General features: G+C 45.7%; 1 non-coding gene across 1 annotated transcript; it reads right to left on the bottom strand.

Annotated features, from left to right (window-relative positions):
* Nucleotides 1–298: 298 nt before the first annotated feature.
* Trnar-ucu lies at nt 299–371 on the bottom strand. Its single transcript has one exon. It is a non-coding gene; the product is annotated as a tRNA-Arg (tRNA).
* Between the last annotated feature and the right edge of the window lie 20,589 nt (nt 372–20,960).

Raw genomic sequence — 20,960 nt, 5'->3', positions numbered from 1 at the left:
TCATTTTCCGTCTATACTATAAGTTTGTAAAGGTCTTCCTGTATTGTTTTCCTGTCCTAAATAAATTCAGTTATTCGGTTCTTTTTGTTAATGTATAATTAATAGTAGCGGCCCGAGTACCAAACCTCAGGGTACTCCGCTCGTGACGTCACCCCGTTCGGATACCATTTAAGTTAACTCTGTGTCTCCTGTCGGTTAAGTACACCCTAATCTAATTTAGGGTTTCCCCTCCAGTGTTAAGATGCCGTCTCTCTGTTTCAACGACTAAGTAATCAATATTCATTCTAAAATATCCACGCATCCCCAACGGGATTCGAACCCGCGGCCTCTGGATTAGAAGTCCAGCGCGCTATCCACTGCGCCATGGGGACGTTATAATAATATCCAATCGTCCACAAATTGTAAAACGTCTTAGGCTGGATTAGTTTAAGTAAAGTATGGTTAAGTTAGGTTAGGTTAGGTTAGGTTAGGTTAGGGTGACCTTATAACATTGCACTAAATTGACAACAAAGACCAGATTCTCAGAAAACATTGCATCAAAATTTTTCCGTAAAAGTGAAAAAATAATTAACTCAAACCTTATGACACGAATTAGTGGATAAAAATAGAACAAATTTCACCAAAACTCTGAATTAAATATAAGAAAATATTTAACTTGAGAATTTTTTGAGAATTAGGAATTAATTATCTCAGGTCATGGAATTAGTAGTGACCTTCAATTTCGTTGTTGGTTGTTCATATGTCGGGGTGTTGACCTGAAATTATCGCCAGGGGTCAACTCCATCTACCGAGGTCAACTCAGTAATGGAAGGAGTTGTTAGTTACATAACAGAGAGACAAAAGGAAGGAGAGAGAGAGAGAGAGGAAGAGGAAATTAACGAAGAAATAAGATAAGAGTAGAAGATGAAAGAAGACCATAAGAGACCAAAGGGAAGGAGAGAGAGAGAGGAAGAGGAAATTAACGAAGAAATAAGATAAGAGTAGAAGATAAAAGAAGACCATAAGAGACCAAAGGGAAGGAGAGAGAGGAAGAGGAAATTGAGTGATGCCAAGATGGCCCTACGTACTGATAACGACCCTCCCTCACACCCTAACGACCTGCACCATGGCCGGATGGTCCTTTCCTCCTCTGGCCGGATGTCTGATAGCACAGATTTTGGCCGGATAAGCACAGGATGGCCGGGAACAATTATATGATTCATATTCTTTGAGGCTCATGTGTGTGTGTGTGTGTGTGTTGAAGGTGCTTTTGTGTACTGTATGTTGTATGTATGTATGTATGTATGTATGTTGTATGTATGTATGTATGTATGTATGTATGTATGTATGTATGTATGTATGTATGTATGTATGTATGTATCAGCATATACCTGGATCACGTGCACCCACAGTGATTTACTTGCATGTATGTATGTATGTACAGTATGTATGTATGTATGTATGTATGAAAGCAGGTATGTACAGTATGTATGAAAGCATGAATGTATGTATTAAAGCAAGTATGTAATAATAATAATAGTAGTAATAATAATAATAATAATAAAAAACGGTTTATTAATAGAGTTGCAGCCGGTGGCTGAAAATATTCAAACTTATGTATGTACAGTATGTATGTATGTATGTATGTGTGTGTGTGTGTGTGTATGTATGTATGTATGTATGTATGTATGTATGTATGTATGTATGTATGTATTATGTTATGTATGTCAACAATGGCCTGGCCGGATACAGATTCAATCTCGGTCTCACTGGAACGGACGTGATATTTCCTCGTTCATGCCCCCCCCCCCTTGACCTATGGGGGGTAGGGGTTAGAGTGAAGGGGGGTGAGGGGAGGGGGTGAGGGAGGGGAGAGGGGTCGAGGGGTGAGGGAGGGGAGAGGAGTCGAGCTAATTTATTTTATGACCAAAGTGAACAGGTTATATTATATTGAAAAAAATCATCTATCTATCTATCTATCTATCTATCTATGTATCTATCTATCCACACATACAGGATACATAAACCCACAAATAAATTATAAATAGATACATAAGCAGTATACAGTACAAAGTAATACAAATATAGTATACATAGACTGCCACATACAGTATACATAGTGGTACACATACACACATTGTATACTTACATAAATGCCTAACTACAACGATGATTCACAACACTTCTCAGTAACTGTGTGTGTGTGGGGGGTGTGTGGGGGTGTGTCTGTGTGTGTGTGTGTCCATGTCTGTCTATAATGTACAGTACGTGCGTGAAGTGACTATACGTACACAAGAGAGGAGCCCCCCACCCCCCCGACAGAGAGCAGTAAAACTCCCCTCCAGATGACATACTGTAGTGGCGTATCATACCACGAGTGATATTCTGGTAATCACTACAGAGGCTGAGTACCGCCCCTCCCCGCCGCCCTCAGAACACGTCGTGACGGACAAAGGAGCGCCAGAGGGCCACTCCACCACCAACATGATCAAGGAAAGCACTCGACGGGGTATTACGGATGTGCCCTAGGTTGCGGGCCTGTCACCGCTAGACGGAGGGACGGAAGACGGAGTGACGGGAAGGAGGGGAGAGACGGGAAGGAGGGAGGGACGGGAGGGACGGGAGAGGGGGGGGGTAAGACACGCACTTTTCAGGGTGTGTGAGTGTGTCAGTGTTCGGTGAAAGTGTCAACAAGATGAAGCCAGGCTGAGCGTCCCAGGGCACCACGGGTCTACCTCTTCCCTTAACAAAAACACTTATAATAAAAACACTTTATTTATTGACCAACTGAATAATTTTACATATTAACTACACACACACACACACACACACACACACACACACACACACACACACACACACACACTTCAATCCCACCTCGCATTCTCCCACCTCGTCCATCCTCACCTGCCCACTCCTCACACTCCCACCTCGCCCAACCCAATCTCCACCGCCCACCCATAAACACCCCCTGGCACGCCCCTCTGGCAGCCCCCCGGCACGCCTCAAGCATCACGAAATACTTACAAGAAGGAAGATGAAAGGAGAAAGTGGTAGAGGGAGTGGGGTGGGAGAGGAGGTGAGGGTAAGGAGAGGTAAGGAGGAGAGAGAGAGAGAGAGAGAGAGAGAGAGAGAGAGAGAGAGAGAGAGAGAGAGAGAGAGAGATAAACAAACAAACAATAAACACAAGAATAACAAAAATGAAATAAAAGGAAAACAAAAAATAATTGACACGATAAAAGTTAAATTATTCCTTTATTTCTGTCTTTATAATCCGTAAGACTTAAATAAGTATATAAGTAAACAAAAACACTTATATATGAACTAGACAAAAAAGTATTCCAAACTTTTTATCCCAACTACGAATACTTGATACTTTTTAATAATATTCCCCCCAAAAAATACTTTATTACAATCGTCTCAAACTACAACTTTAAAAATAAATTACTTATATAATAATTTTCCCACATAAGTCAATAACAATTAAGTAACATAAGTAATCGGGTGAAAAGTACTCAATAAAAATCAATAACAATCAGAAATATACTTTATACTTTCCCACATAAGTAAGATTTAAGTAATACAGTAAAAGTAATCACGAGGCATTTAAGTACACCAAAACACTAATTCAGGGAGAAGAAAAAACAACAGAAAAAACTAAATAAACGTAAAAACCCAGAATAAACCACGAATAAACCCGAGTGTGGGAAGGAGAGAATATAAACCACAAAAGCGCCTAGTTTTACACACACAAAAACCGCGAGAGACAAGAACCCTGTGGGACTCCCTTCCACACACACACACACACACACACACACTAATTGCTTCCAAACAATGGTCAAACACAAAGACACCTTCCAAACACTAAACAAATCACAAGAACAATTTCCAAACAAGACAGTACAAACACACAAACAGCAACTTTCAAACACCCACCAAACAACAAACAAACAGCTTCCAAACAACCCGGCAAACAAGACAGTACAACCACACAAACAGCAACTTTCAAACACCCACCAATCAACAAACAAACAGCTTCCAAACAACCCGGCAAACAAGACAGTACAACCACACAAACAGCAACTTTCAAACACCCACCAATCAACAAACCACTCACAAACAGCTCCCAAACACTCACCAAACAACAAGCAGCTCCCAAACAATTCCTTAAGTGAACAAAACACGAGCGTCGAGTAAAAACAAACGGAACTTGAGAACCTAAACAGGAAAACTATCAAACGGTTGAGTGTGTGTGTGTGTGTGTGTGTGTGTGCTGTAGCCGATTAGAGACCACAGCTGGACACCAAGAGATAGAGAACACGTGTGGGTAGCTAGGATTATGACCCCGTGATAGAAAGGTTAGGTAAGGTTAGGTCAAGTTCCGTGTCTGAGTACAGAAGTGATGTTACCCACACACACGTTGACAACACACACACACACACACACACACACACGCTAACTACCCCTAACACCCTCCTCACTACAGCCACCACTAAACGCCTATAATTAGCAGCAGAAAGTTGAACAAAATAAGCTATGTCGTGCGAAGTGTCCAGTTAGGGGAGAGAGTTAAGATGTGAGTGTCGCATCGGTTCTAATTGTGAGAGTGATGGAGAGGGGGGAGGGAGAGGGGTGATGGAGAGGGGGGAGGGGAGGGAGGGAGAGGGGTGATGGAGGAGGGAGATGAAGGAGAGAGAGAGGGGGGGGGAAGACGAATGGGGGGAGAGGGGTGATGGAGGAGGAAGGAGAGAGAGAGAGAGAGTGGCGCCGCCCAAGTCTCCACACCATGTACTAAATGACGACAGATGGCGCCACTCATCACTCTTTGCTTCACTCACTTGTCTTGCTACGTGACGTTGCTCCTCTCACTTAATAAACAACATCTGGGTTTAACTGGTTTATATTATCTAAAAACATTGAAGAAAAAAAATATATATATTATCCGCGATGTTGTTTTTTGACCCCCAGCAATGAATTTGACCTTAGTTGACGTATAAGGGAATATGTAATTGTTTTAGTTAAGTCTTATACAACAAGCGTGTAAAATACCATTAAAACAGGACGACAAATACTCACGCAGACAAGTACACTCTTTTATAATACAGGGTGTGGTAGAAGTTATAGAGACAAGTACACCTTACTTTAAAAGACCTGTCTGTTTCACGAAGATCATTATTAAAGACCTACCTGTTATAAGTACACCTACGTAAAGACCTACCTGTTATACACCCAGTTCCCAACATTAATTAACCCCACCGCAACATCTTACAGGTAACATCCACTTACCTTCCACTACACTGCTTCACATACACGGGGCCGCTTCACTGCTTCACACACACGGGGCCGCTTCACTGCTTCACATACACGGGGCCGCTTCACTGCTTCACACACACGGGGCAGCTCCTCTTCCCTGGTTCTCACGCTGTCTGTCTGATAACCAAGTGAATACGAATAATCAAACGGGAAATATTATTACATTGAGTATAATTCATTTCAAGTGTAAATAACGATAGACTCACCTGAAGATTAGCCCCCAGGTTAGGTTAGGTTAGGTTAGGTTAGGTTAGGTTAGGTTAGGTTAGGTTAGTGTGAGTGTGGTTGATCTTCAGGTGAAATAAGTTGGGGTGATTAGTCTTCAGGTGATCCCAACTATTAACAGGTTACTTAAGTTTACCTGTAATTAAACAAGAGTTAAACGTACAGTAAAGTCTGACCAACACGGCCGGTCTCTACAGCCAGTGTGTGCAGCAAGACGATCAAAACATTACCGAATAAAATTAATGATCATATAACAAATAAATGTCAATAAATAAATAAACCAAAATACAAAAATATAACAAAATACAAAAAAAATCAAAATACAAAAATATAACAAAATACAAAAAAAAAACGCAAAATAATAAATACAAAATAATAATAATAATAATAATAATAATAATAATAATAATAATAATAATAATAATAATAATAATAATAATAATAAATTATATATACAAAAATTAGATACACAACATAAAATATAAAATAAAATAAAACAAACTACAAATAAGATACAAAAATAATACAAAAAATAGATAAAACAGTAAATAACATGAAATACAAAAATCGGGTACATAACACCAAACGAAAATACAGTAATACGTGAATACAAGACAAAATAAGACACAGGAGACTACGACCAACAGGAAGGCCTTGACACACACGGTCACTCCACCACAGGTATTGACACCTTACCTACAGCTGACAGGGAGGGAGGGGGGTCGTTGGAACACCTGAAGACTACATCCCCAGCTTACTTTACCTGAAGAGTAACCATCCCTAAAGCTAACCTAACCTAAAGCTAAGCTAAGCTAACCTAACCTAACCTAACTGAAACTAACCTAATCTAACCTAATCTAACCTAACCTAACCTAACCTAACCTAACCTAATCTAACCTAATCTAACCTAACCTAAAGCTAAGCTAAGCTAACCTAACCTAACCCTAACCAATACAAAAGCAGTTCACATTGACCGTATAACAGCTCTGATTGGTTGGGTGGAGTTGGTGAACCGTGGTGAAGGATGAGCCGAGGAGGATGGAAGGAAGAGAGGAAGGAGGAGAAGGATGAAGAAGGGAGGAGTATGGAAGGGGGAGAAGGATGGAAGGGAGGAGGGAAGGAGGAGAAGGGCGAAGAAGGGAGGAGAAGGAAGGAAGGAAGGGGGCGAGGGAGGAAGGAGGAGAAGGATGAAGAAGGAGGAGTATGGAAGGGGAGAAGGATGGAAGGAGGAGGAAGGAAGGATGAGATGAGGAGGATGGAAGAAGAAGAGAGGAGAAGTATAAGGAAGACGAAGAAAGAAAAAAAGAAGAGAGAAGGAAGAAGAGAGGAAGAAGGCGAAGGAAGAAGAGAGGAAGAAGAAGGAAGAAGAGAGGAAGAAGGAGAAGGAAGAAGAGAGGAAGAAGGGAGAAGGAAGAAGAGAGGAAGAGAGGAAGGAGAAGGAAGAAGAGAGGAAGAAGGGAGAAGGAAGAAGAGAGGAAGAAGGAGAAGGGGAAGAGAGGAAGCAGAGAGGAAGGAGAAGGAAGAAGAGAGGAAGAAGGGAGAAGAAGAAGAGAGGAAGAAGGAAGAAGAGAGGAAGAACAAGAAGAAGAAAGGAAGAAGGAAGAAGAGAGGAAGAAGGAGAAGGAAGAAGAGAGGAAGAAGGAAGAAGAGAGGAAGGAAGGAAGAAGAGAGGAAGAAGGAAGAAGAAAGGAAGGGAGAAGGAAGAAGAGAGGAAGAAGGAGAAGGAAGAAGAGAGGAAGAAGGAGAAGGAAGAAGAGAGGAAGAAGAGAGGAAGGAGAAGGAAGAAGAGAGGAAGAAGGAGAAGGAAGAAGAGAGGTGAAGAAGGAGAAGGAAGAAGAGAGGAAGAACAAGGAAGAAGAAAGGAAGGGGAGAAGGGAAGAAGAGAGGAAGAAGGAGAAGGAAGAAGAGAGGAAGGAGAAGGAAGAAGAGAGGAAGAAGGAGAAGGAAGAAGAGAGGAAGAAGGGAGAAGGGAAGAAGAGAGGAAGAAGAGAGAAGGAGAAGGAAGAAGGAGAAGGAAGAAGAGAGGAAGAAGGAGAAGGAAGAAGAGAGGAAGAAGGAGAAGGAAGAAGAGAGGAAGAAGGAAGAAGAGAGGAAGAAGGAGAAGGAAGAAGAAAGGAAGGAGTAGGAAGAAGAGAGGAAGAAGGAGAAGGAAGAAAGGAAGAGGAAAGAAATGATGATGATAAATAGATGTAGCAGATGAGGGATGAAGGTCAGGTGATGAGAAAGAAGAGAAAAGGAACTGACAATTGGTAATAAATGAGTGAGTGGGAGAGAGGGCGATGATGGAGGGGGGTGAGAGTAAAGTCAGAGGGATGGAGGGGCGGAGAGATGAGAGTGATGGAGGGAGAGCAGATGGGATGAGAGAGAGAGAGAGAGAGAGAGAGGAGAGAGAGAGAGAGAGAGAGAGAGAGAGACGTGAGGTGTGAGGAAAGTGTCAAATTATGAGGAGCAGTCCACACACACCTCACTATATATTACAACAATAAGTGGTGTGAGATCTTGAGGACCAGTGACCCGTGACACACACACACACACACACACACACACACACACACACACACACACTCCTACCCATATACACACACTCGTACACACCTCCTTACGCACTCACCCACACGTACACATCCACCCACACGTACACACACACACACACACATACCCGCCCGGCTGGCTGCCACACAGAAGGTGGCTACCCACATTAGCACACATGGTTTAACTTCTGCCCGGGACTATTGCCACCACAAGCTACTTACAATCGTGTCATTAATTACCGCACGAGACACCCGAGCCAACAAGGACTAGTTACAGTGTTATGAGGAGACTTAAGGCACACATACAGGTACCAGGGACAAGTACAAGTGCTATAATAAAGACGATATAAGTGAGAACAAGTGAACGCGGGCGACTCAGGCGGGGGGAGGCGGTCGTGGGAACGGCTTGTGCCGCGTCTTCCCAAAACATCGTGCTACCAAGATGCCGGCCACCGCTATACTCTTATTTGTTTATATCTGGCACATGACCCTTGCCCCTACCCCCTGTTACCACCACATACACCCTCACCCTAAAGATAAGGGCGTGGGGGTTGCCCTACACGCCCGCATGTCGTCCCTTGTGCTTGGGGAGGAGGTGAAGCAGGCGAGGGGAACTGACTCGGGAGACTTGCATCAACGGGTTCCTCTCCTCAACGGGTCTGATCACCGGTTTCTTAAAGTTTATCACGTCACCAGAAAAAGGTTGTGGTCACCTCCTAGTGGCTGGAAAAAACGAGAGTGGAAAAAAAAAGTAAGACAAAGGAGTCGTCTGCTTGTGAAGGGTCGTCTCGCTAACTGCCCGCCGCGGGATGGTCACACCAACACAGGAAATAAAAAGTGTAATTAATATCACTTAACTCCATAAGAGGACTTTTAAAGCCTCCTGCAGATGCCGTTTATAACTTTCTCAACAAATATGATATTTTTATTTGTGTGCCGTGAGAAGCTGTTAGTCTGGGGAGGCGTGGGCAGGTCACGTGATGGGTGTCAGGTTCACCACGCCCACATGAAGGAGGCGCGGGCGGCGTGAGGGTCGCACAAGCTGCATGATGAGTGTCACGGCTCCCACGCCCACACCACATGCTTCTCACTGCACAAGTTTCTGCGAATCCCAATCTCTGGGCACAACTGTGGTGACGCCCACAACTTATAAACTGTGAATTGAATAACAAGGCCGCCTAAGAGTGCCAGATCATCGCCCTAACTGTGGCCCCGAGCTAACGACAAGAAGACCTAAGACGAACCTATGTTTAACTACTTCACACATGGAGGGCCCACCAACCACACATGGAGAGTCTACCACCACATATGGAGGGCCCACCAACCACACATGGAGAGTCTACCACCACATATGGAGGGCCCACCAACCACACATGGAGAGTCTACCACCACACATGGAGGGCCCACCAACCACACATGGAGGGTCTACCACCACACATGGAGGGGCCCACTCAACCACATAGAGTGGTCTACCACCACACAAGGAGGGCCCACCTCAACCACACATGGAGAGCTCCACACCACACACATGGAGGGCCCACCAACCACACACATGGAGAGTCTACCACCACACATGGAGGGCCCACCAACCACACATGGAGAGAGCCTTACCACCACATATGGAGGGCCCACCAACCACACATGGAGAGTTTGCACATCACACATGGAGTGGCCCACCAACCACACACATGGAGAAAGCCCACACACATAGAGGGGCCCACCAACCACACATGGAAAGTGAGCTCTACTACCACATATGAGGGCCCACCAACCACACACACATGGAGAGTTCACACCACATATGGAGGGCTCCACCAACCACACATGGAGTAGAGTTCACACCACACATGGAGGGCCCACCAACCACACACACACATGGAGAGCTCCACCACCACAGGGCCCACCAACCACACATGAGAAAGTCTAATAACACATGGAGGGCCCACCAACCACACATGGAGAGTCTACCACCACACATAGAGGGCCCACCAACCACACATGGAGAGTCTACCACCACACATGGAGGGCCCACCAACCACACATGGAGGGTCTACCACCACACAAGGAGGGCCCACCACCACCCCACATCCGGCTCTCCCTCCACACGTCAAACACTACAAGAGGAGACAAATATTTGGACAACGTAAAAATGAGATGTTAACGTCCCACCCTCGAGAGGTCTTGGGACTCTCCTGAGTGACAACCTCCAGGGGGAGTCCCTTTATATAGGGTGTCCCACACACGCCTGGGACACCCCCTAAGGGATCTCTGTCACGCCATCAGGACAGCAGTTAAAAGCTCAGGGAAGGTTACCAAAGACACGAGACAGTTAACACTTGTTGATACACAGGAAGTCTTCTGGTGACGAGCTTCACACAACCTCACTCAGTGGAGTTTTTGTGGGCGTAGATCACTTATGGTGAGCGACGAGAAGATGTTAATGGGCGTGGTTGTCGTAGTTTCTTAGGGCGTGGCTTGTGTACACCTACAGGGCCCAGACGTCAGGATACAGGTGACTGTACTCAGCAGAACACGTACAGGTAAACACCGACTTTCTGCTCGACACACACACACACTCACCAGAGACACTAGATCATGAGAAAAAAATACGGATCACCTGAACAATAGACACCCCAGCTTAGTTCACCTTAAGATTAACCACCCTAACCTAACCTAACGATAATGTAACCAAACTATAATTTAACCTAACCTAACCTAACCTGCCTTAACCCAAACCTAGCCAAGCCTAACCTAGCCTAACCTAACCTAACCTAACCCCTAAGGTAAAGTTAAGGTATTCAATCAACAGGTGAAATAATTGGGGGTGTCTAATCATCAGGTGATCTAACAGACATGATATAAATAAACAACAAAACGATATTCTTCTTTGTTATTCATGTGTCCTCGAGTTAGTCTCACCGTGTCCTCGAGTTAGTCTCACCGTGTCCTCGAGTTAGTCTCACCGTGTCCTCGAGTTAGTCTCACCGTGTCCTCGAGTTAGTCTCACCGTGTCCTCGAGCATCTCACCGTGTCCCCGAGTTAGTCCTTCCACCGTGTCCTCGAGTTAGTCTCACTGTGTCCTCGAGTTAGTCTCACCGGTGTCCTCGAGTTAGTCCCGCCGTGTCCTCGAGTTAGTCTCACTCGTGTCTCGAGTTAGTCTCTCACCGTGTCTCCGAGTTAGTCTCACCGTGTTCGGAGTTAGTTTCTCACCGTGTCTCGAGTTAGGTCTCACTGCAATCCTCGAGTTAGTCTCACCGTGTCCTCGGAGTTAGTCTCACCGTGTCCTCGAGTTAGTCTCACCGTGTTCCTCGAGTTGGGTCTCACCGTGTCCTCGAGTTATTATTAGGTCTCTGGATCACTCTCTGTACACACACCCTTCTGGTCTCTTATGGAAGTCCCTCGACGATGGAGGAATTTCCTTGTTTCATGTAATTTAGAGTCGACAAGTGCTGACACAAAACGGAAAGGGGTAACGGTGGAGGGAGGGGAAGGAAAGGAAGGGGGTAGGAGGGAGGGGAAGGAGGTAGGAGGGAGGGGAAGAATGAAGGGGAGGATGGGGTGGGAGAGAAGGAAGGGGGGAGGAAAGGAGAATAAGGAAGGAGGAAGACGGACAGATAGAGAGAAGGGGAGATGAAGAGGAGGAAAGAGGAGGGGGGGAAGGAAAGACCGAAGAGTAGGGAGGAGAAAAATAGGAGAGAGAGAGAGAGAGAGAGAGAGAGAGAGAGAGAGAGAGAGAGAGAGAGAGAGAGAGAGAGAGAGAGAGAGAGAGAGAGAGAGAGAGAGAGAGAGAGAGAGAGAGAGAGAGAGAGATATTTAATTTCAACTCAGCAATACTCTTCCAAACCTAACCTAACCTAACCTAACCTAACCTAACCTAACCCAACCTAACCTAACCTAACCTAATCAAACCTATGTGTTCTGGTACAACTGTCACCAACACATAGGTTACAATAGTGTACGAATGACCAGCAGTGAAATTATAAAAACACATTTCCTTTACTGTAAAAATGAATGAATGAAAGAAGGACTACAAATTCTTGACACACACACACACACACACACACACACACACACACACACACACACGTAAAATCACTTAACCTCCGTCACCCTACAATGAATGACCTGTATGAATGAATAAATTAAAGAAAGAATGAAAGAACAACAAATTCTCCCCCAAAATAAACTCACACACAGATGTTTAATCACTTCATTTCCATATCTCTGTTTATCATCAGTAAGTTAAACAAGGAGACCGTATAAGAGGCGGGCAAGACAGTGCTATAAACACCACAAACTCAGCTCACACTAAGGTCGAAACTCCCTCATTAACCTTATATAGATACGACTCTAAATCATCACCAACTACACGCCTCGAGTATTTAAATTAGGACTTGTTGACATGTTGACGAAATATATGTAAACAAGTGGCTAGGAAAACAGCATAAACAAAACTAATTAATGATATTTTAACTTTATAGTATCTATCTATCTATCTATCTATCTATCTATCTATCTGTCAATTGCCAATAACTAAAATACACACAATATATACATTAATACACACATATGTTCTTAATGTATATGAATAAAAATACTGTATGTATATTTGTGTGACTATATTAATTATAGAGGTATTTCAGGATTACAGTGAGTACGACACCTGTATTCCGACACCTGTATCCCACGCACCAATATCCTACACAACCTGTATATCACACACCTGTATCCCACACAACTATATCCTACACACCTGTATTCCGACACCTGTATCCCACACATCTATATCACACACACCTGTATCCCACACACCTGTGAAAAATAGTACACACTTATTCACGCTGAAATAATACTCCAATTTACTGTTTTCTTACGAGTTATTAATGAATTTATTCTACTGTGTTGGAGGAGTGATGGAGAGGCAGTGAGGGAGAAGCCTTACTGTGGTGGTGGAGAGAGAGAGAGAGAGAGAGAGAGAGAGAGAGAGAGAGAGAGAGAGACTTCCATCTGTGTGAGTGTTTAAGCGCGCGCAAAAATATGCGTACGCAGGCGGGCGGACGTGAGGCATGTGTGTGTGTGTGTGTGTGTGTGTGTGTGTGTGTGTGTGTGTGTGTGTGTGTGTGTGTGTGTGTGTGTGTGTGTGTGTGTGTGTGTGACTTTAGGTTCAGGGAGAGCATGGAGGGAAGGAAGGGATAAGAAGGAGCATGCAAGGAAGAAAGGAAGGGAGGGAGGGAGGGAGTATGTCAGGTAGGGAAGGAGGGCAAGAAAATACGAAAGGGAAAAGGGAGAGAAAGGAGGAGGAGGAAATGGGAACATAAGAATGGAGGAAACTGCCGCGGGCCTATTCACCCATACTGGTCAGTCCCGTTTACACCCAACCCCTATTGCTCATATATCCACCCAACTTATGTTTGAAGCTATTCAGCGTATTCGAGTTAATGATGATATTTGGTAACTTGTTCCATTCATCCACTACTCTATTTCCTAACCAATGTTTACCTATTTCCCGCCTAAATCTAAATTTGTCTAATTTAAAACCAATGTTACGAGTTCGCTCCTGGTTGGATAGTTTGAGTACCTTTGTAATGTCCCCTTTGTTCAGCCCTGACTTCCATTTATACACCTCTATCATATCGCCCCTCACTCTACTGTACGTCTTTCGAGGAGTGCAAATTAAGTTAGGCTGAATCCGTGAGACCCAGAGTTCACATGTCTTTGCCTTGTCCTAAAATGACCTGTAATAGGTGTGGGATGCAGGTGTGTGGGATACAGGTGTGTGGGATACAGGTGGGTGAGATACAGGTGTGTGGGATACAGGTGTGTGTGATACAGGTGTGTGGGATACAGGTGGGTGAGATACAGGTGTGTGGGATACAGGTGTGTGGGACACAGGTGTGTGGGATACAGGTGGGTGAGATACAGGTGGGTGAGATACAGGTGTGTAGCATATAAGTGTGTGGGATACAGGTGTGGGGGATACTGTTGTGTGATATACAGGTGTGTAGGATATAGGTGTGTGGGATACAGGTGTCGGAATACAGGTATCGTACTCACTGTAATCCTGAAATACCTCTATAATTTATAGTCATGTATATAAATTACAGATATATACATCGTGGTGAAAGGGGAGGGGAGGTGACTGTAGTAGTAGTAGTAGAACAGAAGCAGCAGCCCAGAAGTTATGTTACAGCCTGGATGAGATGTCGACTGTCTTTCTCTCTCCTTCGGTCGGCTTTGCTCTGCCTCAGGGGAACGAGAGCATCGGCCCCAAAGCCGACAACAGCTGCAGATATTGACTATGAGGCCACAGTCACTGAATGCCGCATAGATCTGCGGCTCAACTAATTTAACACAGATAGGATAGTTTATGCACAGGATATTTAATATTAAGGTAAATAAATGGTGGCGAAGGTGTGGCTAGTTGGGGGAGGCTGAGGTCATTAAAAAAGTAGTAGTAGTAGTAGTAGTAGTAGTAGTAGACGTAAGAGAGACACTAACAAGAGATGGTAGTGTGTTGTACAGAAAGTAGTAGGGGAGATAGTGATAGTAACTTGTATGAGAAAGTAGCATGAGACAGTGATGTGAGATAGTGGTGGAGACAGTAGCATGAGACAGTGACGTGGAGATAGTAGTGTGAGACAGTAGCATGAGACAGTGACGTGGAGATAGTAGAGACAGCAGCATGAGACAGGACGAGATGTGGGTGAGACAGTAGCATGATGACAGTGGCGTGAGATAGTAGTGAGACAGTAGCATGAGACAAGACGTGAGATAGTGTGACAGTAGCATGAGACAGGCAGATGGAGATGTGGTGAGACAGTAGCATGAGACAGTGGCGGAGATGGTGAGACAGTAGCATGAGACAGGATGGATGTGGTGGAGACAGTAGCATGAGACAGTGACGTGAGATGTGGTGGAGACAGTAGCATGGGAGAGCAGTGACGTGAGATGTGGTGAGACAGTAGCATGGAGATGTGACGTGATATAGTAGTGAAACAGTAGCATGAGACAGTGACGAGATGTGGTGAGACAGTAGCATGAGACAAAGACGTGATATAGTAGTGAGACAGTATGAGACAGTGACGATATAGTAGTGAGACAGTAGCATGAGACAGTGACGTGAGATGTGTGGAGACAGCAGTGGCGAGACAGTGACGTGAGATAGTGGTGACAGTAGCATGAGACAGTGACGTGGAGATAGTGGTGACAGCAGCAGGAGACAGTGACGTGAGATGTGGTGAGACAGTAGCATGAGACAGTGACGGAGATACAGTGGTGAGACAGTAGCATGAGACAGTGACGTGAGATAGTAGTGAGACAGTAGCATGAGACAGTGACGTGAGATAGTAGTGAGACAGTAGCATGAGACAGTGACGTGATATAGTAGTGAGACAGTAGCATGAGACAGTGACGTGATATAGTAGTGAGACAGTAGCATGAGACAGTGACGTGAGATGTGGTGAGACAGTAGCATCAGACAGTGGCGTGAGAGACAGAAAATCGCGTGACAGTGAGATGGTCATTTGTGAGAGAGCGAGAAGCTGAGATACATTACTGGGGCGTCACTCATGTCTACCACAACTACCACTACTACCACTACTACCACAACTACCACTATTATCATCACTACCACAACCACTACTACCACCATTACCACAACTACCACCATTACCACAACTACCACTATTACCACAACCACTACTACCACTACTACCACTATTACCACCATTTCCATAACTACCACTATTACTACTACCACTACTACCACAACTACCACTATTACCACCATTTCCACAACTACCACAACCACTACTACCACAATTACCACAACTACCACTATTACCACAACCACTACTTCCACAACTACCACTATTATCACTATCAAAACTAACACAACTACCACTACTACCACAACTACTACTACTACTACCACTACTACCACAATTACCACAACTACCACTACTACCACAACTACTACTACTACCACAACCACTATCATCATCACTACCACCACCATAGTACTCTCGGGGTGTGAGAGTACAGTGTGATATAATGCAATACTCCTTGTGGGCGTGGGCGTGTGACAGTGAGGGTGGCAAGTGTGTGAAAGTTTGACAGTGTGACAGTAACGGGGAGGAAGGGCAGTGGGGGGAGGGGGCGTGGGCGGAGGAGGCGTGGGGTGGGGCGTATGGAGGGGTCGTGGGGTGGAGCGTGTGGAGGGGGCGTGGGGTGGGGCGTATGGGGGCATGGGGGGCGTGGGGGCAGTCAGGCCACAATCGTGACCAACAACAGTCGACCAGCCATTCTCCTGCGCCCATGACTCATACCACCACCACTACCACAATCACCACAACCACCACCATCACTACCACTACTACCACAATCGCCACCATTACCGAGACCTCTTCTACAGTATTACCACCATCGCCAAAGACACCTCCAAGCCGCCCACAACAACTACCAACCCACCTCACCCACAACAACCACCAACCAGTTAGCAACGAAGAGATAACAACGAGGATAACAACGAGATAACAACGAAGAGGTAGCAACGAGTAGACAAGAGTGCTCCTCACATATAGATAAACACTAAGTCAATCTACTCACTCTAATATATATCACAAAATACAAAACCAATTACAAATATCGAAAAAAATCTATATTAATCTATTAAAATATAAATAAACAACAATTAAAAAAAATATATTAGCTGGACTTTTACTTGAGTTTCCCATAACAAAGAAAACGGGTTCCATCTTTCCCGCCAAAAAACAAAAACAAAATAAGAATTATCTTCATACATCAACAAAAAATCTATTGAATTTGACAAAATAAATCTTAAAACAAAGAAAATAAAAGAACAAATAGCCAAGGCGCAACTAGCTTTTAATAGGCGCAAATTCGTTGGTGGAAACTCGACCAATTGTGCCGAAAATAAAGTTTAAACGGGTTAAATTAGGAGTAAATTGTTGTGAGAACGTCCACAAGCTCGGGGTGGCGCCATGACTGACCCCGCCACACACACACACTTTCTCGTCTACATTAAATCTGACACGACGGCTCTTGTTTCTACGCCCGTTGTTACTGTTACTACTGTTTCAAGTCATTACTACCGTTGTTTACATTCCATTACCACTCGTTACTGCCGTTACTGTTACTGGAACTGTTGTTACTGTTATTAGGACTGCCGTTACTGTTGTTAGGACGGCCGTTACTGCTACTGCCGTCACTGTAATTAGGACCACCGTTACTGTTACTAGGACGGCCGCTAATGTTAATACAATCATCATTACTAATGTCTACCACCCCGTTGCTCCTGTTGCTACTCCCGCCCTCCTCCCCGTTACTCACAGCTCCTTGCTCCTGTTGTCATCACTCCTGTTGGCGGATCTACTACCCGTTTAGTCCACGAAAATTAGTTCCTAAATCCCCCACCAGGTGTTCCAATAATACCAAAACAAGGGAATGCACTTGTCATCGTCTCTAAGCCACAGGTGAGCTGAGATACAGGTGAGTTAAGGAGATATTGCTCTAAATAAATAAATAAATAAATAAATAAATTTTATCTACTGCTAACTGCTACTATTACTCCACTATTGCTACACCACCACCAACACTACTACTACTACGTGGCCTCCAGCCTCCCCCAATAGCCACACCTTCGCCACCATTTTATTACCTTAATGTTAAATATCCTAATACAAAAGTAGCTATCCTAGCTGTGTTGAGTTAGTCGAGCCGCAGATCTATGCGGCATTCAGTGACTGTTGCCTCATATAGTCAGTTTTAAAAGGAGGCTAGATAGATTCATGGATGATAGAGAGTGGTAGTAACTCTCGACAGGAGCTGCCATGCACAGGCCAACCGGCCTATTGCAGACTCCTTATTTTCTTATGTTCTTAACTGTTGTCGGCTATGGGGCCGATGCTCTCGTTCCCCTGAGGCAGAGCAAAGCCGACCGAAGGAGAGAGAGGAGAGTCGACATCTCATCCAGGCTGTAACATAACTTCTGGGCTGCTGCTTCTGTTCGGAGATCACCTCCGCGAGTCTGGCGTAGAAGCATCTTGCACTTGGTCCCATCCCACCAGAGGTTGTGAACACCAGAGGAGTGAAGCTGCCTTGATCAACGTTCTGAATTCTCTCCCTGTATGCCCCTAACACTACTACTACTACCACTACTACTACTACCACTACCACCACTCTCCGACGTGTATACCTGTAGCCAATTCTCCCAATATCATTACCAACCAACCACCACCACAATTACTGCCATAACTACACCACCACCACCACCACCACCAACTCACTTAGGCTACTCCGACACCCACTTATAATTACTACTTCTGCTACTATTACCACCATCACCACTACTACATCTACACTCCTCCTCCTACTACTACTACTACAACATCTTCTACACTTTCTACTACTACGATTACTACTAACTTCAACTCTAATTATAACAACTACTACCGCTACAACCACAATTACTACTACTACTACTACTACCACCACTACTACGGGTGTCAGAGTCTTAATTTCAGAACACTTAACCATAATCACAGGGTCAACACGACTTAACCCAACGACAGACATACATGAGAACCGCCCCTATCACCCACCGGACTTTCACCCTTATCACCCCTCGTTCACCCACCGGACTTTCACCCTTATGACCCCTCGTTCACCCACCGGACTTACACCCCTCGTTCACCCACCCAACTCTCACCCGTCGTTCACCCACCCAACTCTCACCCCTCTTTCACCCACCGGACTGTCACCCTTATCACCCTCGTTCACCCACCGGACTTACACCCCTCGTTCACCACCAGACTCTCACCCTTATCACCCCTCGTTCACCCACCCAACTCTCACCCCTCGTTCACCCACCGGACTTTCACCCATATCACCCTCGTTCACCCACCAACTCTCACCGTCGTACACCCACCGGACTTTCACCCTCATCACCCACCAGGCTCTTATCAGCCTGGTCTGGCTAAGCTTCTGCACCCGTCCTGACCCTTGATGGTGGCTGCTTTGTCAGTAATTAAACAAGCGTGAGCTCACTGCCATGAACAGGGTGGAATAATAAACCTTAGGTATCTGGATTCCAACTGTTGAGAGGAGAGTGGTGAGGGAGAATGAAGGAGTGTGAGGAGGGTGACAGAGGTGAGGGAGGAGGTAGGGAGGTGAGGAGGGTGAGGGAGGAGGGTGAGGGAGGAGAAGGGTGAGGAGGGGTTGTGAGGAATGTTGTCGAATCAAACGGATCGTGATCTTTGTCTGTGTGGGCACTTTGGTGGACCATGGCGGGTGGGGAGTGGGGGAGGAGGGCCAGGGGGAAGGGAGGGGGTGAAGGGGGGAGGGAGGGAAGGGAAGGAGGGTAGAGGGGGGGAGGGAGGGTGGGGGAAGGGAGGAGGAGTGGGGAGGTCAAAACGATGATGATGATGATGGTAGCTGGGGTTGTACAGGGGGTTGTAGGCTAGTTGGTATACGTTTTTTGTTGTTGTTGTTGCTAGTGGTGGTATTAGATTTGTTTGTTTTTATGATCTTTTATGGTGCTTAATGGTGCTTAATGGTGCTTAATGGTGCTGTTCTGTATTTTTGTTTTTCGATCAACAAGTAAAAATATCCACACAAGTTACGAATAACACCAACTAAAACATCAACCTGCCACCACCTACTACCACCACCTACCACCATCACCTACCACCATAACCTGCCACCACTACCTACCACCATCACCATCACCTACCACCTTAACCTGCCACCACCACCACCACCACCCATCACCACCTACCACCATAATCTGCCACCACCACCTACCACCATCACCATCACTCACCACCTTAACCTGCCACCACCACCACCACCACCACCTACCACCATCACCCACCACCATAATCTGCCACCACTACCACCACCACGCCCATCACCTACCACCATAATCTGCCACCACTATGTACCACCATCACTCACTCACCACCATCTACCACCATCACCATCACCTACCACCACTATCTACCACCATCACCATCACCTACCACCACTATCTACCACCATCACCATCACCTACCACCACTATCTACCACCATCACCATCACCTACCACCTTAACCTGCCACCACCACCAACACTCTACTATGTCTTACTGAGTGAGTTGGCGGACGATAAACATTTCATTCTTCCCTTCAACACACTCTACCTGACCTGTCTTATGTGGGCGATTCATCAACAAACTCTTGTTACGGTCAGTCTCCTGGTGGTGAGGAGTAGGCAGCACACCTCACTAGGGGAACACACCTCAATTGGGGGGGGGGGGAGGTCAAAGGTCAAGATCTGTACCGCCAAATTCATAAACACAACTGTCTGGATGTCAACATATATCAGTAATCTTTAAGGTATATACAAAGTCTTTAACCCAGTGTACCAATAACGGGTTGTGTTGGTGGGGAGGGTGAAGTACTCTCTCCCTCCAACACACAAACAATACTCCAGTCAGGGCGTCCTCAACAGGTGGCTGTCAGCTGATTTACGCCCGTGATGGGTGGCGTGGGCGTGCCAGCTGCTGCTCCTCTCTTGCCGCCGCCCACGCCCGTCTCCCTGCAGACGCCCGCTGATAATACCTCCCCCCGCCCCCTTCATCACGACCCATGTAAATCCTGACGTGGGGGTCTGTCAGGTCGTGCCCAGCCGTCAGGGAGAGCAGCCGAGGTCCCTGGGTGGAGTGTTGAGGCTGGACACGGAGGAGGGGACACGGAGGAGGGACACGGGGAGGGACACGAGGAGGGACACGGGAGGAGGGACACGGGAGAGGGACACGGGAGGAGGGGACACGGGAGGAGGGACAATGGAGGAGGGACACGAGGGAGGGACACGAGGAGGGACACGAGGGGAGGGGACACGGGAGGAGGGA

The sequence above is a fragment of the Homarus americanus genome, unplaced genomic scaffold (assembly GCF_018991925.1).
Source record: "Homarus americanus isolate GMGI-L3 unplaced genomic scaffold, GMGI_Hamer_2.0 scaffold11150, whole genome shotgun sequence".
NCBI classification, from domain to species: Eukaryota; Metazoa; Arthropoda; class Malacostraca; order Decapoda; family Nephropidae; genus Homarus; species Homarus americanus.
Note: the sequence above shows the minus strand (reverse complement) of the source record. Positions and strands in the feature narration are given on the sequence as shown.